The 24,794-nt window shown below is 40.0% G+C and overlaps 1 pseudogene across 1 annotated transcript; it reads left to right on the top strand.

Annotated features, from left to right (window-relative positions):
- Positions 1-771: 771 nt before the first annotated feature.
- On the top strand, positions 772-24,501 carry LOC110062896 (uncharacterized; annotated as a pseudogene). The gene is made up of 8 exons (XR_016207256.1): positions 772-1,084; positions 4,052-4,584; positions 11,466-11,840; positions 12,971-14,825; positions 16,964-17,024; positions 17,640-17,882; positions 18,587-18,664; positions 19,754-24,501. The product of XR_016207256.1 is annotated as an uncharacterized LOC110062896 (transcript).
- Positions 24,502-24,794: the final 293 nt, after the last annotated feature.

Here is a 24,794-nt window from a genome sequence, read left to right on the forward strand (position 1 = left end):
TTAAAATCTCAACTGTAACGCTCATTTGTGTTTCAAACATTTAAAAAAGACGACACATCATTTAAATTTGCAAGACATGTTTCGGATACTCAGTATCCATCTTCAGTTAAAGGATGTTTACAAGTCAGTGACTATATAAAGTAGGTAACAAGCAGTAAGTATTATTCTACATTTTGTAATTTACACCTTTGGTACCTCTTAGGGGTTCTATTCAAAATTTCAGACTAGCACCCTCATCATTTTTATTTGGGAGTCCCCCCGGGGATCATGACATGACACATACATTCAGAAGTCATTATTGGTATGACTTCTCAGAGTTAGACAGAAAATTTCTGCCATTATGTTTTTCTGCTCAATCGACGAGCTCCGTCTATTTTGCAACTTTCGTTTACTCCTATGGTAGCTGCGTAGTTTCAGCTGCCCACGTTACGATCAAGCACCAAGATTCAAATTATTTAAAAGCTAAAAGCTATGCTAATATGGCAAAATAGAAGCAGAGCGACGGAGCCTAGAGACTGTTTTGTCTGTTCTTGTAAAGAACAATCGTGCTGATGATTTTGCCCTGTTGTTACCAAGCTTCGTTGGTTTCCGAGTATGTCAGACGCAGCAGACTGAAATTAAAAGTTTCCAGATATCACCAAAGAAACTCAGAAAGACATTGTTTAGTTATTATTTTTTCAGACGTTTTTGGCTTCCGGTTGGTTGCGATTTCTTGATTGTGTCTGCGTAAAATAGTGTCATAACTTAAAATAATTACTCACGCTCTATTGGAGATAGGTGGCTTGTCAAGCCACTAGATAGTCAGAAAGCTCTTCACAGAAGGCCTGAAAGGGATGGAACACCTCTACAATGATGTGGAAAGGACACCTAAAGGCGAAATCAATTCTACATGTGTGGCTGTGCGTGATTACACTCCGCAACGCCAAAACCGTGGATACATGGAGGATATGATGACATTCAAAGAAGGAGATAAATTTTGCATCCTTCACAACTCGAATGAATTTGGCTTGTGGCTTGCCAGGTCTAAATCCACTAACAGGAAGGGTTGGATCCCAAGCAGTTATGTGATGCCGGAAACAGAATGGTAAGGTAAAGCATTTTTAATTTCCAGCTTGCGGTAGCTACGTCACATTTACTATAAAACCTCTTACATGGAGTAAGGAATGAACACTTGTCGTGAACATGATTTCAGCATTTGCGTTTATTGCCGAAGGGAAAAGCCAATATGTTTATCACTTTAGTATTTCCTGTAGTGTGGTTTTCATATGCCGCCGACCTACCTGCGACGTAGTCGCCGGCTGCAACTGACAACGTTTGGCGATCTGTTCCAGTCGGTCCCCGGCGCATCTACGTTAGGTCGTCGACGTACGAACTCTTGAAAATTGACACGAAATACAAATAATACTGGCGCAATTGGCACGCGGGACGTGTTACGATGTGTTGGGCAAAACAATTTTGCGATATGTTGCGTTGAAATGTTGCGATCGTTGGCAATTGGGCGGAGCTTTATGTTTGCAGTGTGAACAACCTGACATAATGATAAAATAGCAGCATAACAGTATGAACATAACGAGATAAGGAAAAGCTGATCTTTTCCTTATCTTTCCGGCGCAAAAATTGTCGAACCCACCGATGGTCCACAACCAGCACTATTTTCAAAATGGCGGCGACTGTCAACTGAGATCAGGATAGTTAATCCCGTTTACCTGAAATAATATTCTCGATAACCCAAAGTAAGCTCTCTGGCGAAGTTCTGGTACTGGCCGTGCACTCTACTAGCTTCTTGTTGAAAGATCAGACGCATCCATTCTTTTCTTCTGATTCAATTATTCTAGCATTTATTCCTTGTTTTCAACAGAAACAGAATTCTCGCAAATGCAACAAGTGTTTCTTTTAAAGTCTTTTCACCCAACGTTAAGTCTTTACGTCAATGTTTACATTACCGAAATGAGCGATTAGGTCGCTATGTCGTTATGTCGCAAGTGTCAAGCAGGCCTAAAAAGAGTCCTAAAAAGACAAGAAGAAGTCAAAGTAACCCCTGGTTAGTGGGAGAGCGGGCAACTTTTCAACTGGCCATTGCCACGTGACCATAGCTCAAACAATATTGTAAGACCTCTCAACTCAAATACGTTTTTCGATTGGAATAGAACGTGTCACGTGTCGTGGGTCAAAACTCATTGAGGGACGGACCATTAGAAAAGTGATGGGGGTTGGGGAAAACACATGCAATGGAGGGTGACCATGTGAAAAAAAAAGTCGTGCAAACAAGAAGTGAAGAAAAAAATTCCTGTAGGGTGAATTGCACTGTCTCCCTTACAAACTGTACCTGCCTGAAGGGCACCTCATACTGCAGTTTTAATTTCTTGGTCCTTGTGTAATCCCCATTCACCTGGTGTTCTCTGCAATTAGGAAAACGGACATTTTTCCCTTTCAAGGCTGATACATTCTGTGCGCAGCAACCTCATCATGGACACTGCTAGCCAAACATCCTTGCAGAAAAACCCTCACAGATAACCATGGCTTAAAAGTGATAAAATAAATGATAAAAAAAAGTGATAAAAAAAACGTGCTGAATATAGGAGTGATTTCACAATTGACATGTATAAATGACGATTGTGGACACAGATGTGCACACCTATCACTTCCCCTAAGATGGCCGCTAAGATCAACGTTGGACGAACGTCGTAAACAAAGACAATCATGGAGGTGTTAACACAACTGATGCGTTTAGTATGGGCTGTTTCAATCTATTTTAGGTTTCTGACAAAGAAAACGATGCATTATCATTCAAGTCCAATCGATACATTAAATTTATTGGTTGGAAATCGTGGAAAACGCACCACAAACGCTTCAATTTTCCAAACTTTTCTAGGGGGGGGGGGGCATACCCCAAGATCCCCTAGCGGAATAGGTCCTTTGGTCCAATATTTGTTACTGGACGGCCACTCACAGAATCCTAGCTAAAACCTTGATTCACTGCATGCCAAGAATAAATTTTATTACAAGGGGAATAAATGAATAAAATTGATATTTCCCTAACCATTAAACAAAAAATGCAACGCAATCCTATTAGTTAGGCAATAGCCTAGTTCTAAACCTACAACTAAACCCGCACCCTCCCCAAACCCTAATATCAAACACTAATACCAATCCCTACCTGTAAAAAAAATTAATTAATTTTATTTTTTTAAAAAAGTTTAATTTTTTTAATTTCTTTTATTTTGTTTCATTTTGTTTTTGAGATTATTGAGGTTGAGGTCGTTGCACTGCAGTTTTTGCTCTCTCAAAACATAATTTCCTTTTCTTGTCTTTCATATAACAAAGAGGTTGAGGTCGTTGTCATGGTAACCCTGCTCCCTCTTTTAGAATTAAATAAACATTTTTTCAGTTTTTTTTTTCCATCAGAGGTTGAGGCTGCTGTACTGCAGTTTTTGCTCCCTCTATTTTTGATTATTTTTTCCCTTTTTTATTACTATGAATATTTTCTTTTTCTTATTCTTCTTTCTTTCTTTTTTTCTTTTTTTCTTCTTTTTTACTTTTTAATTCCGTTGTTATAATTTTTTTAATATATAATTTTTTCTTTAATTAGTCATTTCAATTAATCATAATTTTTTAAAATTTTTATTTTATTTTATTTTTTCCCTCCTTTCTTAAAAATACATGACCCTTACCCTTACCACAAACCGAGTCTATCATATGTAAAGCCAATTTTACTCTTAATGCGGGACTATAGAGAGATTTACCTGTTGTATCCAGAATTTCATCAATAATCCTGGTCCCAGTTGTTTGAAGGCTGGATAACGCCATCCACCGGATACATCGCTATCCAGTGGATAAGTGTTAAGAAAACGAACCACGCTATCAGCTGCATGGATAGTGATTTATATGGTGGATAGTATTATCCACCTTTCGAACAACTCGGGCCTGGAGTCTGCAGAAATTTTTACGGTCTCCAGATCATTTTTTACTAAGGAGATGCCATTTGCTTTGATATATTAGATTGAGTTGATTAATTAATGTTACTTGATCGTTTTTTTTTTATTTTTCTTAGCCTTTGGTTCTTGGGCAACTTGACACGTTCTGAAGCCGACAGGAGGCTCCGTGTCCCAGGGATGCCTTCTAGTAGTTTCCTTATTCGTAAATCTCAATCAAAAGTAGGCTTTACTCTTTCAGTAAGGAGTGAAGATAAAGTCTTTCACTATCACATAAAAACTGTTTGGTTAGAAGAAGACACGTCCTTCTATTTTACACCTGCATTACGGTTTCCAAGTCTTGCAAGGCTAGTTCACCACTACCGTAATAAAGCTGGTGGTTTAGGTTGCATATTGACGTACCCATGTTGTACAGCTGAACGACTGGTCGCCTCTGGACTATATCCACAGAATACTAAAAAAGTTCGTGCTGAAGATGCTCAGAAAACTTCTAATGACGCCAAGTTGAGCAGCAGCCCGAGAGCAAGTCAGAAACAGGCTGCTGGACGATATCCACAGAATACTAAAAAGATTCGTCCTGAGGATGCTCAGAAAACTTCTAGTGACGCCAAGTTGAGCAGCAGCCTGAACGCAAGTCAGAAACAAGCTGAAGGTAATCGACCAAATCATGTTAGTCCGACAATGTGGCTCGCTGAGATTTTATACTTATCGATTTTCCTCAGTTGCAAGGGCCCTGTTTAATGCTTGCCTTTTGGCAATTCGTGATAGGTTCATTGTTGATGATTTTCGTTACAGACCTGCAGGAGTAGGGACTTGAATTAAACCCCTTAAGGAGACCAGTCTGGGTAGTGTGGCTCGAGCGCCCCTGGGCTCGAGCTTTATATGACCCCTAAAAGATACCACTTAAGAGCGAATGTGCCCAAAAATCACACATTTTCTAAATATGGCGGCAACAGCCAAAAAATAAATTCTGCTCATATTCTCAAGTTAGGTAGGCCTTAGTGTGAAATAAATCACGACATATTTCGTTTGACTGAATATCGATTTACTTACGAGAAAATCGATAATAACCGAATTCCGTCAAAATGCCGCTTTTGGAGCTCAAAATTTAAGACGCATCTCGAAGCTTCGCGTCACAAAATGAAACAACCTAGACCGATAAAAACTATTAAATCTTGAAATCCAACATTAAAGCATATGTTGACAGTCATTTGCGCAATTCTTGTCCATCTATTTACAAAATCTAATTAAGTGTATCCGACCTACTTTTAACTAGACTAAAAGTAGGTCAAAAGAATTGACTGAAAATCTGGCTTTTGGAAGGCAATAAGTAGTTCTTTTCAATCTCCAAAGGATTTTTTGGGGAAATAATTCGGAGCGATTTAATCAAATTTGAAAGTTGGATAAAATGCGCCGATTCGACGGTGCCGTTATTCGGCCGGAAATGTACACGTACACACGCAAACTCAATTGTTTCGCATTTGAAGTTCAATCTACAATTTATTTAACATAACATCCTCCTACCTTCATGTTGCTGTATCAAAAAAAGAGGGCTGCAATCCAGAAATTTTTGAATCGTTCACATAAAAACGATATAACCTGGCAAAATAGTGCAACGCCGCCTCCTGGTCATGAGTTGTTTGCAAAGCGTAATTCGGGGTTTTCTGATTCGAGGTTTCTCTGTTCCCATCTCGTTGAAAATGAGGCTGTAATCACTCCACGTAAAATAACTTTGTTTAAATATAAGTCTTGAACCGAACAGCGAATCAGATGCGGGCAAAAATGTCGTTATTTCAAGGACATCTGTTTCTCGTTTCGCGGAACAACGCAAATTAATTCAAAACGAGGTGAACTGAAATCGACAACTGCGGCAAAGTAACTTTGGAGGGGAGGTAGGGGGGTTGTGTTCACGTTTCACGCACAAATTTTAACAAAATTCTCATGCCACTTATAGCTTTAGCTGCTTTTAACCATACTTTTTCATAAATTCACGAATCAGCCCTTCTAATCAGTTATTTAGTAGTCTTGCCTAAGGAGCTAGGCGACGGCCTAAAAAGAAATACTCCCTTGTTCGTCTACAGCGGATGATCGAGGTACTTTAGTGATCCGTAAGGTTTGCCGTCAAGGCGCGGTTCTTCAATTTCACAGGCCAGGAATTCAAGCCGGCCTGGTTCACACTAGACATTTAGTTCGTGGTTTACAACTACACTGGTCAACTAATCTTTGCAAAATATCCATAAAGGGCTGCTTGCGCTTGCTGGTTATTGAAGATACGTTTAGCTCAAGCGCGGTACAAATCTCCCGCAGCATCCTTACGGAAAACTTTGACAGCTTGAACTGGCTTACGATTTCGCAGATGTTATATTTTGAAACATGACTGGATGCTGAAGAGGAAAAGTCTTCATCACTTCTTCAGTCAACTCTTGGATGTCCTTCTCTGTGTTTGCCTCATGTCTTTTAACGTCTTCAATGCCAGTGCCGTAAGTTTTTTTCGCTGTTAAGCGAATACGAGCCAGTTTACTTCAACGCGTCTATTCACCACCTCAAGACAGTAACACTGGAAAGTTTCAATCACCCAAAATCAGAACCTCACGTCCGTTTGTTATGGCTAAGCCAGGAATCTTCATCACATGTCTTCCAGATTGATTGCGAGGTTGATACAGGAGCAAGTTGCAACATTCTGCCGTTGTACAAGGCTAAAGCACTCTTCGGAGACGACTTGAGGTTGGGCAAACCAACCGTAAATTTTAAAGGCTATAATGACAGTCTAGTGGAAAACCTTGTGTCCTGCATTGTCTAACTTTACCATGGTAACAAGATATTCGAATTTTGTGCGAAGTCGCAGACAGCAAAGGTCATATGATCCTAGGCAGGAAACAAGCGTTAGTCATCGAATACGTCAGTTTCCCTGAGATCCAGAAACCTGCTGTCCATGCTAAGACAGATAGGTCTTTCAAGACACTCGTGGAAGAGCCCGCGAAAAACACTAATGGTCCAGTGATTCCAAGAGTTCATAAATGCACTGATCCAGTGGTACCAGCGATCCAAAAGAGTACTCAAGCGAGAATAGCTATTAATGGATTGACACACTCATTGCCCACAACTAAGGATTACTTACTGCAGGAATAAGCTGATGTGTTTCAAGGCATAGGAACTTTGCCAGGTGGACCTTATCGTATCCAGTTAAAAGAAGGCTACAAACCCGTTCAACACTCACCGCGCCAAGTTGCAGTTAGCCTGAAGCCACCCTACAAAGCAGAATTGGAGAGATAAACACTGCTTGGAGTCATTAAAGAAGTGAGGGAACACACTGAGTGGATTAACTCGATTGTCCCAGTTAAGAAACCAGATGGTTCCTTACGTCTCAACCCAAAAGATCTCAACCAAGCGATAAAGAGGAATCAGTGGTACAGCAGTACAACTGATGACATCCTACCGGAACTAGCACATTCCAAGTATTTCAGCTTGCTTTACGCGAAGTCTGGGTATTGGCACGTCCTTCTTGACAAAGAAAGCAGTTTCCTGACAACATTCAATGTACCCTGGGGCAAGTACCGATGGCTACGCCTACCCTTTGGGTTAAATTAAGGAAGCAGGTGATGTCTTTCAGGAAAGAATCGGCAGAGTGCTGAGAAGTGTCCCCAATAGCGCTGGAATCGTTTGAAATGGCAACGAAGAAACTACCCATGACGCTGCAGTCATCACCCTGCTAGAAACAGCGAGAGCTAACAATCTCAACTTCAGTGCAAACAGATTTGTGCTCAATTCTCAAGATTGTGCATTCTTTGGAGGAAATCTTACCCCAGCCGGGTACAAGACGAACCCTAAAAAAGTGCAAGCCATCACAGAAATGAAACCACCAAAGAACTTTCAAGATCTGCAAAGCTTCCTAGGAAAGGTGAACTACCTAAATCGGTTCAGTCCAGCACTAGCAGATTTAGCAGCACCGCTTAGAGCGCTCTCTGAGAAGGACACCCTTTTCACCTGGGAGAGCTCGCAACAAGCAGCATTTGAGGCTATAAAGAAAGAGATTACGTGTGCACCAATGTTGGCATACGTTGATTAGTCCAAAGCTAGCACTATTCAGTCAGACGCATCCAAGAAAGGCTTAGGAGCAGTTCTACTCCAAGATGATAAGCCTGTGATCTACGCATCAAGAACCCTCAATGAGACAGAACGTTACTCGAACATTGACCGAGAGCTGCTCAGTGTCGTCTTTGCCCTTGAAAGATTTCATCATTATGTGTATGGATACACAGCGACGGTGCAAACAGATCACAAGCCATTGGTTAGCGTGTGGAAGAAATCCATATTGTGTAACTCACGCCCTCAGAGGCTATTGCTGAGACTATCCCAGTATGATGTAAACATTGAATACCTGAAAGGAAAGGATAATGTCATAGCTGACGCACTGTCTAGAGTGTCTCCTCAGCCAACACCTAAAGAAGGAGAAGACGAGGAAGATTTCATCCCAGTTCACATGCTCACAGTGGAAATCCCCGCCGATTCTACGAAAATTGGAGATTTCAGACGCGCAACTGTAGAAGACACTACTTCAGGCTTACTGATGCAAGTGGTAGCAAATGGATTGCCTGAATTAAGGACGGTGCCTACTTTTGTTAGTGCGTACACGTTCTGCGCATCACGCAAGGCAAGGTTTAAGCGCCACGCGCGCGCTGGGTTGACATGACGCAATCAACTACGCTACCAAGTACACGACTAAATTGAAAGCAAAATTTTACTACTGTGACCAAATCAAGTTTAACGAGCCTGTACTTAAACCAGGAACACCAAAACAGCAGCATATCGCTAACCACTAACTGTTAACGTCTTGCAGCTGAAAAACTAGCTGTTATCAGTCGAAAATTATACTGAAATCCAACTGTAAACGTGTACCTGCAGATGGTGTAGTGCGCGCGCAAAACAAGTGCGAGGTACACAAATGTCTTACTTCAAGGCTAATTATCTCGAAAAAATGCGTGGCTACCCTCTTTTTTTCTTTGTGGATTCCGATAGCCCTTGCAAAGATCTACTTTTTCGGAAAGGTCCTAACCTGACGCAAAAACCTTTGTTTTTAGTAAGGTAAGGTAAGGTAAGGTAATTTATTTTACGTCAAGAACACGGGGAGTGGTTGCCCAAGTCTCCCGAGCCAGGGGCTCATGATAAAAGTGTTTGACATACATGTTAAAAAAAAGATTTAAAAACTATATATTAAAAAATACAAAATTATCATACTATTAATATCTTAAAAAATATGCGTTGAAAATACAATATTAAAAAACGATAAAAATACAACATGTAAAGGAATCATTTAAGACAAGAACTGCATTGGCAGCCACCAAAGTTTATTGTATTAAGATGATTGATAAAAGCTGGAACGTTTGCTGCATTTTTTGCTGCCGGCGGTAACTGATTCCAAATTCTAGAGATGATATAAGAATACGAGCCGTGGAAGAATCTACTATTGTAAGGGCGTTGTTCTACGTTTAGCCCGCTGCTTCTAAGATTGTATGGCGTGACCCGGGGCTTGAATAAGTTGGTGATATAACGTGGGCCATTTTCTTTAAAACACTTAAAAAATATTATCAGAGATTGTTCAATACGTCTATGTTCTAGCGTTCTCATGCCCAGCAGTTTGAGTAATGACTCATAATTAGAAGTTTTCCCCGTGTTCATTACTGTTCGTAGACCGTAGTAGTTAGCGTCTTCCACTTTTTTGTTGAGCGTTTTACCTATACCAATCAGTAAAGAATTACAATACTCAAAATGCGGTATTATAAAACTCCTGTATAAAAGTAATAAAGTATCTATGGGTACTAAGCGCTTGAGGCGACGAAGTGCGGCAATCTTAGCGTATACTCTTTTCAGCATTACATTTGTGTGTTCTTTGAAAGATAACTTATTGTCCAGACATACTCCAAGGATCTTTAAATGCTCTTTGATATCGATTAAGGTGCCATCAAACTCCAAATCGTAATTGTATGTTGAATTCCCAAGAATCATTGCTTGTGTCTTGTCCCCGTTGGCTTGAAGATAGTTGTAGTTAAGCCAGTAGGCACCGTCCTTAAAAACAGATTACCACCCACTTCTTGTAGACTACTAGACAGACAAAGAAGAGATCAGCACATAGAATGGTCTATTGTTCAAAGGTCATAGACTCATAGTTCCTGAGAAATTGCGTAACAGTGTCCTCCAAACCATCCACGAAGGTCAGTTTGGTTTTGAGAAGAGGCGGCTGAGAGCCCGAGGAGCAGTATTCTGGCCAGGAATAACCTCAGATTTACTACAGAAAGCCCAGAGCTGTGAAGTGTGCCAGACGTTCTTGAGGAGCCAACAAATCAAAACAATGTTGCCCCATGAAGTTCCTCGAGGGCCTTGGGAGAAGTTAGGAATTGATTTCTTCGAGTTTCAGACTACCACCTACTTCCTGATAGCAGATTAGTACAGTAGGTTTCCTGTGATCACAAAAGTACACAGCACCACCGCAAGCGCTACCACCGAGATTCTGAAGCAGGTGTTTAGCGAATATGGAGCACCTCAAACCGTTCTGACAGACAATGGCCCCCCATTCTCTTCAAAGGAATTTGCAGCCTTTGCAAGCCAGTACCGATTTGACCACATCACGTCTAGCCTTCGTTACCCGCAGAGTAATCGTTTCATTGAACGTTTGGTGCAGACGGTCAAGTAGTGCACGAGAAAAAGTGCAGCCGCAGGACATGATCCAAACATACCTATGTTGATCTACAGAGCCACACCCCTTACTACCAGCATACCATCACCTGCAAAGCACTGAATGGACGAAAGTACAGCGCATTACTTCCAACCTGATCCCCTATCCAGAATCCTCATTGCCAGGTTGTCAGAGAGCAAATGGTGAAAGTCAAAATGTGCGAGCACTACAACACCCCCAGTGCAAGGGATCTACCTTCACTGCCACAGAATCAGGGAGTGTACGTACAAGTTCACCCCCAGCGTAACCAATGGACTTCAGCAACCGTTACCAAAACGCCAGTAGCGTCTCAACCGAGATCGTACAATGTGCAACCTGTAATCTCGTTTGTGGTGAATGAAAAAGTATAAAATTTGATTTTTATTTATTTAATAATTCTTCCATATATGATGATTTAATGATCAAACTTGCAACATATCGTGCAAACTTAAAAGTGTCGAAATTATTCCTTTCTTTAAACTGGTGCTGTTTTCGTTGAATTGTAAGGTATTATAAATGACTGGTTTTTATCGTATTTAAAAAGTAGAAAACAAACAACACACGTTGGTACACATGCCCCGGAAAAATAACTACCTTATAGTTAGGATCCCTTTTCTTTCTACTAAATTAGCTTAAAAAAATTTTTTGCGGAACATAGTGGTTATGCGATCCTGAATGAGGCTTTTTATCCAATAGAAACAAGTGATTAAACCCCATTCTAGCACATTGCTCACTTATTACAACATACAAACATATCAAATGTTTCAAATTGTGCACACAGGAAATCATGTAACTTATTTGGCATAATGTTTTACTACTTACAGCTCCAGTGCCTCCAGAAATTCTTGCAAGAGGAGTCTTGGCCTTGGAAGCTTACAATGATGCTCTTAGTGTGGGGACAACTTGTGACAGAAGAGTCCCAGTCATGTTGATTGGCCAGGACCATTCAGGAAAGACCAGCCTGAAGAGATCATTGAAAGGAGAGGTTTTCAGACCAGATGAAAACACTACTGTGGGGATAGATGTCGATCCTGCTCATTTTGAAGTCTCAACTGAGGTTTGGAAGGCTGGAAATAACGGTCAGGAATCAAATGATGACGAGGCCGTTTCTTATGAACACCATGCAGCCCAGTTTATTGTGCATAGTTTGACAAAGGAGAGACCTGAGGGAGGACCTCTGTCAGAGCTTGTTCAGTCGGGTACTTCACTTTCCAGCTCAAAATCATTAATACAATACAATAAAACACAACACAACACAGCTCAGCACAGCACAGCACAGCACAGCAGAGTACAACCAGCACAGTACAGCACAGCACAACACAACACAGCGCAGGACAGGACAGCAAAACACAGCACAGCACAGCGCAGCATGCACAGCGCAGCACAGCACAGCACAGCGCAACACAGAACTGCACAGCGCAGCACAGCACAGCACAGCACAACAAAGCACAGCACAGCACAGCACAGCACTGCTCAGCACAACATAGCACAGAACAGCACAGAACAGCACAGAACATCACAGCACAGCACAGCACAGCACGGCACAACACAGCGCAGCGCAGCAAAGCGTGGCGCAGCACTGCACAGCACAGCACAGCGCAACACAAAAGGCAATGCGTTCCCGTTATTAAGGACTTCTAATAGCTAATTTCATTTGTAATTTAAGATAATAATGATACTAAGAATTTTTTTTAAAGAAAATTTCAAACTTTGTAATAGCTAATATAGTTATCAACACTTCACTCATAGCCAATTCCATCCTGCATGGTTTAAAGAGTTCACTTCTAGCTAGTCTATTCAATTCCTTCCTTGTCTTTCCATTACTTAAATCATTATATGTTCTAATAGCGCGAAAAAGGAAACGATCTTTGTCTTGTAGATGTGTTTTCCGTGTTCCAGTCTATAGTTATGTGCATCGGGTCAGTGATTAGGTTTTCTGTCAAACACCTGGGTGCTAAGCCGTGCAAACATTTACAAATCATCACCGTAGCATCCATTAAGAGCTGCTTTTGAGCAGTAATCCGACCAAGCTCTTCTAATACCCGACTGATGTGTTTAAACTTCCTTGTTCCAGCCACGATAACTGAACTTAAGTTTAGTAATGGTTTGCTGGTAGTCGCTGACCAGTTAGTTGAGCAATGACACAGTTTACGGAAACCAGCAGAACGTCCCTGGAAAACAAATGTTTAACTCTATTCATCTGAGATAATGAACATAACAATGATGACTTTAACTTTCTTATATGTTAATTTTAAGTTAAGTTTGGGTCCAATACTATAATTAGATATTTGATTGACTCCTGGACATAAATTTCTTCTTGACATTTTAGAGGCGTGTTATCCAAGTGGTACCCATTCCACTACAGCTGTACCAGAAGATGGTGGGCCTAATCCAAGTAAAGCTGAGCAAGGAGACAATCATTTTGTCGCAGAAAAAGTGCCTGACGCGATAGCAGATTCGGTTGAAAAGTTGCTTTTCGACGTTACTAAAGAAGATAGAGAGGACATTTATTCGGTGTTGTGGGATTTTGGGGGGCAGTTTGTTTACTATGTCACCCATCCAATCTTTCTCAGCCAAAGAGCAATATATCTTTTGACTTATGACCTCAGCCAGAACCCACATGACAGAGCCAACCCTCCTGTGAAGCAAGGAAGGTTCCAGAAAGTCAAAGACAACTTTTGTCTAAAAACCAATTTGGATTATCTAGATTTTTGGATGACTCATGTTGCTTCCCTGGCTTCCCTAACCAAAGACCATCAGAGGATCAAAGACGATGAAATGTATGCAAGTCCTAGAACATCTGTATTGCCAGAGAAATGTCCCCCTGTGTTCCTGGTGTTCACTCACGCTGATACGCCCTATGGTGGTGGTGATCCTTATTTACTCGCCCGAGAAATTTTTGGTTGTCTTCAGTCCAAGCCTTACGGAGCGCACTTATTTGAAGAAATATTTGTGGTGGATGTCCAGGTGTTGTGCGCTTGCGAAAGGAGGTGTTTGCTGTTGCTAAGGAGCTACCGCAGATAAAGGAAGTCATTCCCATTAAGTGGCTCAGGTATGAGAGGGAACTTCAAGCAATGAAGGAGATGGGTGACAAGCACATTTTTCTTGAGAAAGCAAAACAAATTGCATCTGAAGTATGTAACATCAAAGAGGATCAAGAGATTTTGACATTGCTAAACTTTTTGCATGACCAGCGAGTTCTAATTCATTTTGATGACACTCCATTGTTGAAAAACCTCGTGGTCTTGGACTCTCAGTGGTTGGTTGATGTGCTTAAGAAAGTGATAACTATTAAGCCTTATGATCCCAAAGAAACAACAGAAGATCAAACATTATGGGAAAGGCTTGAGCAAACAGGAATTCTTGAGGAAGAACTTTTAGAACATGTTTGGCGCCCTTTGTTTGTTCACAAAGAAACCTCTGAGAGTCTTATTGCAATCATGGAGAAATTCAGCCTGCTTTGTCCTTTGCCGTCATTAAATGCACCATGCAGCAAGCAGTATCTGGTGCCATCCATGTTGATGTCACTTCCTCCCAAAGACATCATCAAGTTGGTTGCCTCTGCTCGGCTTCCCTCTCTTTTCCTAAGATTTGATTCTGGTCTGGTTCCTGCAGGCTTGTTTCCCCGACTCGTAGTGAAGTTCTTTCAGTGGTGGACTGAAGAATGTCCAAGCCAGCATGTTCCCCAATTTTTTCATAACTTTGCCAGGTTTTTTATCTCGCCAGATGAAGGCGGTTCCGTGGTCTTTCTTTGCCATTCATCTTCAGTTGAGGTCGTCATTCTTGGTGTAAACGACAGTCTTACTCTGACAGGACGTTTACGTTCAAAAATGAAAGTATCTGCAAGGTTTTGCCGTGACAACACTGATAAGAGTCCCGCCCATTTTGTACGTAGCCAACTAGCATTGATGATTGATTCAATGCGCAATGAGTTCTTTTGGCTAAAGAACATGAGATGTGAAATGAGTTTCCTCTGCCCTGTCTGTTGTTACCAGGGTGCAGCCAACTTCTGTCGAAATCATCGTGCAAAAGGTTGTAAGCAAGAAGAATGCCTTCACTTTTTGTCAGAGTCTGAGTTGTACAAGTCTACAGAAGCCATCGTGTACATCAGGGCAGCTACTGCCAAGGATAATAGGGTTTCCATCAAGCAGTTTGCTCCTTGGTTTACATTTGGCCAGAACGAGGTGAGTATGAATTAATTTAAGCTTGTGCAACTGTGATATTTTTTTGGGGAAATTACTTTCAATCAATAACTTTAGACATAAGGCAATACAAATAATGCTTTAGTATGAGCGAATTGCCAAAGAGTGATTTACAAGCAATTTCAGTCTTCTTACAATTGCAAACAGGTGAGCGATAACAATACAAACAATCATCAACTCGGTCATTTGTAGTGTTTACCTTGATTTAGATACGTTTGCGAATAAAAAATATGTAAAGAGAACTGAAATTTTTGACGTGGGTTTAGGTGGTTCCCTACAGTTGTATGACCACACGCGGGCCGGTGACGTCGTAAGACCACAAAAAGCAAAATGAATAGATAATTTTCTCGTGTTTCCGTCGGTTAAATTCCGTAAAATTTGGCGGGATTGGTCATTTAATTAGTTTGCTTTACTTAATGCTCAGTTTTTCAGGAAAATCACTTTTAAGGAGGTGAAGGCACAAATTCGCAGAAAATGAAGAAACAGCCTGAACGATTCCCACTGTTTTCGTGTTTAAGGTGATTCCTAGTAAAGGAACCCACCATAGATTTCCGATGAAACTTGGTATGCTGTTGTTACAGGACAAGGAGTTATTACAAACGTAATTAAAAGAGGGGGTCACCGTGCTTGTTTTCATGCCACAATGCTGACAAATATGGTTGTTTAGGTGACTTTCTGTAATCTCAGCGCGCAACAAATAAGCTCGATTATTTTTCAATGTAGCGCTTTATACCACACAGAGTTTGACTTTCTTTGATCGTTTATTCATCCACGTCCCAGAAAAAATGTCTTCAAATACCTTGCATTTTTTATCCTTTAAAGGAAACATAATTTGGACATGCGCTGTTGAGCCCGCTACGTCTTCCTCTGTAGAATTTATTTCATTTGCCAAAAACGTAGCCGTAGATTTCTGCTATTTTTTTTCTCAGTTATTTAGGATACTGTTCTCATTGAAATTATGCAATAAAATATATAGGTCACCATGCTCGTTTAAGAGAAAACGAACATTTTTTTCGCTGGGAAGATCAAGATTACCGCCACATAAATAATGAAAACTCATTTGTTTTGGCAGTTTCTTATCATTGATTATAATCCATCAAATATCTTCGCTCGCGCGCAGTTGGTCTAAACGCGTCACGTGACCGAATATTAACCAGCTGAAACTGGGGAATATCCGAGACTATTATCCAACTACAGCGAATACCGTCCAAATAACAGTACAAATATACAGCGATATTGTACAGTTATTTGTACAGTAGAAAACCTGTCTGGCAGACAGATCGGCGCGCGCACTCAAAACTGTCACACTCTCCCTCTTTCACTGATAAATTTATTGACTACAGCAGTTGGATAATAAATCTCTTATTAGATGTTTTGGTGTGTAGTATCGCTTTATATTTTTACCCGTTGTTTGTATTTTGACTCGTATTTTTGGGCTCGTCAAAATATGGCACAACTCGTAAAAATATACAGCGATACTCCACACCAAAGCATCCAATAAGTTATATATATTCCCCAATTTTCAAAACTGTGCGTGTTGCGAAAAATATTTGAAGAATAATAAACACAATAGCCTCCATTTGAATTTGAAAATATGCTCGGATATTTGCCCCTGGACATTACCTGTCCTCAAAGCTTACAGTTTTCCTCGAGCTACGCTCTCGGAAAAGTGCTCTCTTCTCGACACAGATAATGTCCGCGGACAAATATCCGAGCATATTTCCGCGCCAAATGGAGGCTACTGTTTATATATTACATTTGAAACACTCGAATCAATTGGGGGTAAGACTCCAAAATATACTGGGCGTATATAGACTTGTCTCTGTTTTTCTTTCGTAGAAAAGAACTTCTGGAAGATTTTCCTTCTTGAGTTACGATGAAATGGTCATGTTATCCTCTTGTATGAAATTAAACCAACTCTCTTGGTTATGTAACCTGTAGGTCACAAGAATCCAGGAAACTGTCACCAAAGTGGATATGTCTTGAGTTAAAAGAATGGAGCGAGGGAAATTTGCATTTATAGGGCGGGCCAAATGGTTTGGTGAAACCATAACTGACCATATCTATAACAAAAATAGGGAAACACCGTTTAAAATTCCATTCTCTGCTCTATTTATTAGCGAAATAAAGCAATTGCAGCCGCTGAATTTCGTGAGAGACTTAGTCTGCCTTTTGTGGATGGTAAGCTTTCTTTATTGTTATGCTTTTAAAAATTAGGTAGTATTCTTGTTCCTTCTAAGATGATTTCTCTTCATCCCTTGTTCAGCATCCCTAAAGTCCCCAGATCTGTGTTGTAAGTAAGTAAGTAAGTAAGTAAGTAAGTAAGTAAGTAAGTAACTAAGTAAATGTAAGTAAATGCTGTAAGTTGTAAGTTCTGTTCAGTTGGTAAGGTTCAGCATCCTTATACCATACCTCAAAGGGTTTTTCGTAGTTTAGTGTCTCCATTTCCTCAGAAGATCATAGAATGCTTAAAATCAAACATGCATTTTTGGGCCTATTTCGCTGGCATCCATGATCTCAAAAAGTTGAACAGATTAACTGCGTTACTCTAGCTTTCCAATGGCCTTCATCAATTAAATTACATCAATGTATAAATGAATCGATAAATGAATGAATGAATGAATGAATAAATGAATGAATGAATGATTGAATGAATGAATGAATGAATGAATGAATGAATGATTGATTGATTGATTGATTGAACTTTGTTAACCATAGATTTAAAACAGCTCAACACTTATTTACATTAAAGCTGTGTAAATTAAATTAACAAAGCATCCTTCTAAAACATCCAAGGTCATCAAGACAAGTCCCTGGCCCTGCCTAGTGACATTCTAGGACCTATTTTACAAGACTGTTCGGATGCCCAGAGCGTTGTAGTTCAACTACGAAAGAGACTGCAGCTAGACCGTTCCTCTTTGCAAAAGCCAGATCTTGAGACAAGGAGATGGATCCGTTCCCTGGCAGGGGAGGCGAAGCATTCAGACAGACTTGATGTTGTCAAATACCTGAGGGAAATTGTACCAGCTGGAACCACAGGTAGGTATGCTACTGACATAGCAAATGAGTGACATAAACGATGTGTTTAAATCCCGCGGATGATTACGACTTGTTTTTTACCCTTTCCCCCAGTATTCCTTTTACATTTTTTTCTCTTCTTTGATTAATAAATGCATGCGTTTATAACAATAAACCATTTACCGGCGCTTATCTTTCTGTTTCTTATCTTTTAAAACATCATCTGAAGCTCCTGATCATTCAGCAATTCGTAGTAAATAAAGCCTAAATTTTTTCGATTTCAAACCCAAACTATGCTAGCTCTACAACGCATTTTCTCGCGCCCTGACTTACCACCAGTGTCACGTAAGTTTACGAAGAAAAGGCCTTGAGGATCTTTCCTTAGAACCGAATATGGTGAGTCAATATTTGTAACCTGTGTCCTGATGCAGTCAGTCGATACAATCTACCTATATCAGACCTGTGTAGAGCCGCATGCTTTTCAACTTCCATTGGACTGGTTCACCAAAGAGAGATGAAAGAAAGAAAAAAAAAAAAAAAAAAAAAAAAACACACACACACACACACACACACACACACGTAATTTCGACCGTGTAAGCGATATAAGAAAAAAAAAAACGTCACCACTTTAAAACTACCATATTGACTTTGGAACGCAAGCGAATGCGAAAGCTATGATCGACATTGTCAAAATATTCTATTGATTTTAGTTTGTCCCTTAACAGGCCCACTTCTGGATAATCTTCTTGATGTTCGAGAGATTCCTGGTCCTCAGATAACGGACCTAGCAGTACATTTGTGTGGTAAGGTTTAACATCTTTACTATTCGTATTGGTAATCGTCAGAATACGAGTGCGATTTGCGCTACTGGTGATTTGAAAGTTCTCTCAAAACTGAAGTTTCAAATCACGAGTAATGCAAATCTTTAATTGCTCGAGCTTTCACATGATTACTTATTTAGTTGTGAGAAAAACTATAAACGGGTTAATGGACTTGGGGTGGGGTAAATATGCCTGCTCTCAACCAATCCCAGCAAAGGGATTTTCTCAGCCACACCTACCGGAATGGGAAGTTTATGTGCCTTGTGAGTAGCGTAACGTTTCTTGGCTAAACACTTCCGTGTTGGTCATCAACATAGGGAGATAATGTGTTTGCCTGGATGAAAGTTTCTTTGCTGTGATGTTTTGCTAAGGTTTCGACAAAGCATGGAGAGGAAATCGTCTTGGAAGAACAAGATATTTTACGTCATGCCTCGTCATGACTGCGCGTCAACATATCAGAGGGGTTTCCCATTCGTCATTTGGCTGGACTTGATAAATTACCTTATTTTGCAGACATGACAAACACAAACAAACGGGAATGTTTTTCTTGAATGTGTTTGGTTGTCGGTTTGGCTAAATTTCATCCGCATACAGTCTTGTTTTATATAAGAATATACTTTATATAAACATCGAGGCTGAAATTCTCGAAATTTTAAGAATATTTTAAGAATAAACCCGAGGCTGAGATTTTGAAAAGATTATAATCTGTGCGTATTAAATTCTCCCTTTCTTTAAACGGCAAAACTAGCCGTATGTTCGATGCTAATAGCATTTCTGCAAGAAGTTATGTGCGTCCTACAAGGCTTTGTTGCCTGCAGGCTGGCTTTAAAATTACTTTAACACCATTCAGACACCAAATACATTCGAAAACAGAAATGTCATACGCTATAACCTAAGAATATTCACAGGAATATTTTCAGCCTAAAATCGACAGAAAAATAAGAATATTCAGCCTCGGCCGGAAAAAAATATTCTTACAAAAACAAAAGAGTGTAGTCAGGTTAATTCTCTCTCCTGACGGAGACCTGTGCTTTTTTTACTGAGCTTTGGATGGTTTAAATGTTTCAACAGGGGGAGACGAGTGGAAATTGGTTGCCGAACGAATAGGTTTTAATCAAGCATACATCCGTTGCTTCGACAACCGCTTTCGTAACCCATTGGAAGCTGCGTTGAGTTGTTGTGATTTGACCGTGGGTCAACTCTATGACATATTGGTCGAATGTGGGTTACCTGTGCTTGTCGACTTCCTATAGGAATGGCATTTGGTTAGTTCCCATTAGGTTAATTGCTATAATAGTTAGGTTGTAATAGGATAGTGAACTGAAATAATTGTATATAACCTTGGCTTACTTAGTTTCATATCTAGCAGTGTTATCAGTGGCTATCAGCCTACATATGAGTTAGTTTAACACTGTTGGGAGAAGGGAATGCAACTCGACATGGGAATCTTATTTTAGTACAGAAGAGAACCATCGAACATAGCAAAAGGCAGCTGCTAACAGCATCTCGATATTGAAGAAAATCTCAAAACGGTATTGCTTTCTTAGGTAGAAAAAATGTTAAGCTTAAAGAACAAGGATGGGTAAGATAAGGAAAGATTAAAACTGATTAGAAATATTTTAATTGGATTGTTGTCCGGGCTAAGACTTGTGTAATACGAATTGAAAAAAATTGAATTGGTAAGATACTGATTAATTAAAGGGACACAGTCAGCTTTGGGACCGCGCTGACCTGGACACTAGTTTTCTCATTTTGAAAAAAGTTCACCTCAACCTGAGATCAAAGTTCATCTAGAAATCCGCTTTCATCTTCACAGTGTTTTGCTTGATTATCAATCGTTTACTGAATAGCCTGGTTTTGAGTGTGCTTTTGTTCATTCTATGATACTATTTTTATCATATTTGGTTAAAAACAGTATGGATCACGTCTCTGTGATATGCAAATTGGCTATGAAATGGCATCTAATGCGCATGTGCTCCAGCTGACTGTGTCCCTTTAACTGAGTAAACGAAAGTTATTTGTCAACAGTTTCAAGGTGTAAAGAAATATATAGAGATACCGCACGGATAGCTTAGATTGGTTAACATTGTACACTTAATTACTGGTTTAAAGGGAAATAGTTTTATTTTCCTGAGAATCTTGATCGAGATTCGAGTAAGTGTTGGCCGAGAGGTAAACGTTACAAACTAAGAGGAGAGAACTCAAGTAGAGAATTGTATTTTCACTTGAGAGATATTGCATCAAAGGCGAAAAAACCCAGCTTAATTCAAAGAAAGAAGTGGACACCCTAAAAATATAGTTTTGTAAGGTACAAAACGTTTAACGTTATAACTGAACATTGATTTGTAATGTTGGGGATCTAATTACCGACCAAAGTAGAGAATAAGTATAAGTAAAGTTTAAAAGTAGGTTCAGATTATACCATATATACAAGGAAAATATAAAAGGAACTCGCTTCCCCCTACTTTCCACCCCATCTAATTTGTAGCCAGTTTTTGTCCTGGTTTTAGTATTGCATGTTTAAGGTTCAACACTACAACCCTTACTCGTGCGGCCAAATGTGGAATCGCCAAATTGAAATCTGCGTGAATTTCGAGGGTGTGGCAACTGATTTTCTTGTACTTACTTCTTTGAAAAAGAAAATCCGTCGTGGACGCATGAATGAATTCTCCTTTTTTTTTGTTAGACTTGCTACTAGTTGACCTTCGCTTAGTCATTCCTCGAGCGAAGCGAGAGGCAGAAACCTTCGCTCAGTCTCTCGCGAAGCGAAAGGCAGATTGAGCAACAAAGGCGCGAGCGCGAGCGACGAAGTCACGAGAGGTCGACTTGTTTTACTTGCAGGGAAGTCAGTCTGAGCTTTCAATTTTTGGCGCGAAAAACATGATTGACATTTCTCAGATTTCACGTGTTCCGCGCGCGATCCTCTCGAAGGGAGAAAATGGCGGAGGTGACGCCGACCAAAACGTTTTTGAGAGTTGTTGTGTCCCCGAACTCGAAAGAAGTTGTTTATATCCGGTGCGGAGAATTTGTCAACAATGTTGACAGACGAAGAAAACTGTTTCATTTAAAATCTCCACCTGAAAAGACACAAGCCTGTTTAAACCTCGAGAGAAACTAACATTGGAAATGAAATATTATTGGAAAGGACTTTTAAAAAGTCTTTTATGTAGATGCCTACGAAAACCATTAATTGTTATCCGCCAGTTGTTTACTGGAAGACAACCCAGAATAAAAGTGAGATAACCAAGCTGGAATAATGGCCACGAGAGTGGCGATATATTGACTAAAATAACTTTAGTGACAGCTTAATTACCAAAAACTCGACGGATCGTTAGCGCAGGTGGGCGTGAAAACAGGCCCAGCCGTAAGCAAGAGTGAAGGCCAGTGACTGGTGAAGGCGGAATGACTGGGGATGGAGGTGGGAAAATTCTCTGATGTGTACTCCTCGAAGGTTACGAAGAATGAGGGCGAACGCATGTCTTACACTCTCCTTGTACTTGTATGATGGGAATAAACCGCGGAATTCAAGATTTTCAATTTGATTATAGATGAACGGATGTATGCCGAATTCCAGCCTTCAGAACAGCCACATGGCAATTACGATAAGATAATACTAAAATGTTTACTATACTAAAATGTTTACTAAGCTAATGTCGGCCTCTACATAAACGACATTATGGTGGTGTCCATAATCTCGTGTTTTTTTTGTCTGTCTTTTATGACACGTCTTCCAATTTTTCAAAAGGTATATCCATATTTCGAGCAGATGATATAATTATTTATAATAAAGTTTCCATATGACGCGCGCTCTGATTGGCTGAAACAGCGTGGTTTATCAGAGAACAGAGCACGGGTTGATGACGGTAAGTTGGCTTCCAAATTTTGCTTCGGAATTTTGACAAATTTGACCCAAATTAAACATCCCCTGTGACTCAGACAAACGCACTAGAAGCGAGCTATTTTTCTGCAGTAAATATGGCTCACAGAGACCATTTTTAGCAACAGTAGCGTTAAAACTGTACTAAAATAACAAGTTTTGCTAGATTCCCGCCGACAAAACATGTACAACTGTAGCGGAATACACAAATTCTAAACCTAAACAGTGCTTCGATAAAGACATTAATTTTGTTACGAAGGCAGAAATTATACTGAGAAGTAAAACAACGACAGAAAACAATTGAACTGTCTCTGTTTATGATGAGAAGCTTTATTTTTGTAAATTTACAATTAAGAATGCTCATTTGCTCAAACAACACTTACATGCAGTGTAGTAACGCTCGTTCTCCGGTCATCTCAGCGAAGTAAACCGACGAGTGGTCAGTGCAAAACTTGCTCTGATATTCTCTGCTGTGCTCGAAGTAGAACCAGTGGGAGTCGTTAAGTCTTTCTAACTTTTACGCTAGTTCGGGCAATCTTGCTGCATGCGGCTACAAGCCATAAATAACTGTAGCTCCTTTCAAATTCAACCCGGCATTTCGCATTTTCATCCACAAGCTTTGAGCTCCGCGTTTCGTAATTTCCACTGGAAAAGTGCTCGTTTTCATGGGCCACAATACGGCCGGATTCCTCTGGACTATAAACCTTTACCTGCCTTGAGATCCGTATTTAAAAATTGACTTAAAAGCGAACTTTGAAGGCATCATTCTTCTCTCGAAAGCCGCTCAAACTTCTCGAAACTGAAAGCTTAGCTGAAGTCCAGTTTGTGATTGACAGCTGTCGCTTCGTTAGCCAATCAAATTATTTGAACAATTCTAACAAGGATTGTGATTGGCTTATTTTAGCGTGCTTTATCAGAGAACAGTGCACGGCTGACGCCACTTGTGCTCGTTTGGAAAATAAAGTTTGGTTTGAAAATTCAGCCGAATGCGTGGGGAAATTATCTGATTCTTTATCATAAAACAAATAAAGAAGCCTCGACTGTGCTCTGTTCTGTTGTAAAGCACTTAGGAAGCGGTAGAGCACTCAAGAAGTAGGGAAAAACACTCGACTACGTCTCGTGTTTTCCCCTACACTTCTTTCGTGCTCTACCGCTTCCTGCGTGCTTTACAACAGAACAGAGCACAGTCGAGGCTTCTTTATTTGTTAATGAATGAATTTTAGTATCTTCATAAAAAAGGCTAATTTTTTGAAAGGCAAATAAGTTTTCTAATCGAAAAATATTGTAAAAAGAAACACGAAGGCGCAGTTTGATAGGGGCTTGCCTCGTACTTTCCATCCCATATGATTTGCATCTCATTTTTTTCCGCGTGGAAACTTGACCTTCGCAAATCGCTGTATTTCTTTGGAAGATGTAATAACTCGGCAATAAATCTTACTTCCTTCTTTTGAGCATGTGAATTAACAAGAATGTTTTTTTTTTGTTAAAAAAGGGATACAAATTAACAACAGTGCAAAGGAGGAGTAGAGGATATAAACTAAAATGAAAACCAAACTTTGAATTTCGCGGGGTTGGCTAGAGGTAACCACGTTTACCAATACTGATGGTAATTTTCAGCAAAAATCTCGATTCCCTTGTACTTGTTATATCGCGGAGGGCCAACTTTTCTTTGGAGAATGAGTGATACATTTTTTCTTGGCTTATTTGGGATAATTTCAGAAGAAAAACCTTGATTTTGAGCTGTTATTTCGTCCGTCGTTGATTTTCAAATGTGACCCGTCTTCCAAGGTGATCTTCCTTTTAAATTGCGTCTTCGTTTTTAGAGATAAGTCCTTTACTGTGTAACCAGTTTTGTGACAAATTGTAGTTAAAATGTCTTTTAGGGTAGTTAGCTTTCGGACATACCGAGGAACATATGAAGCTAATAAAGTATGCAAGATAACTCCTGTCAAGTTGCAATTTTTCATTGGGACGCGAAGTTTTTGCTTATGTACATATATATGTAGGACAGGGTGTGATTTTGAATTTTTACCATGTACGACAGCAAAATTGCGAACAATGCCTGGACAATCTTAGTAGTATGCTAAGTAAAATGAGGGCGTCCCGCAGTAATAGGGACCTTACGCATATACGACGGCGACTGCGAGGTCGACGCCTAGTAAAAAAATTTGTTTCTATTTTACTTTGGAATTTCGCATTTATTTGAAACTATTCAGTGTATCTCTCGGTATAAAA

The sequence above is a fragment of the Orbicella faveolata genome, unplaced genomic scaffold (assembly GCF_042242905.1).
Source record: "Orbicella faveolata isolate gen_17 unplaced genomic scaffold, um_ofav_v1 contig_2, whole genome shotgun sequence".
NCBI lineage: Eukaryota > Metazoa > Cnidaria > Anthozoa > Scleractinia > Merulinidae > Orbicella > Orbicella faveolata.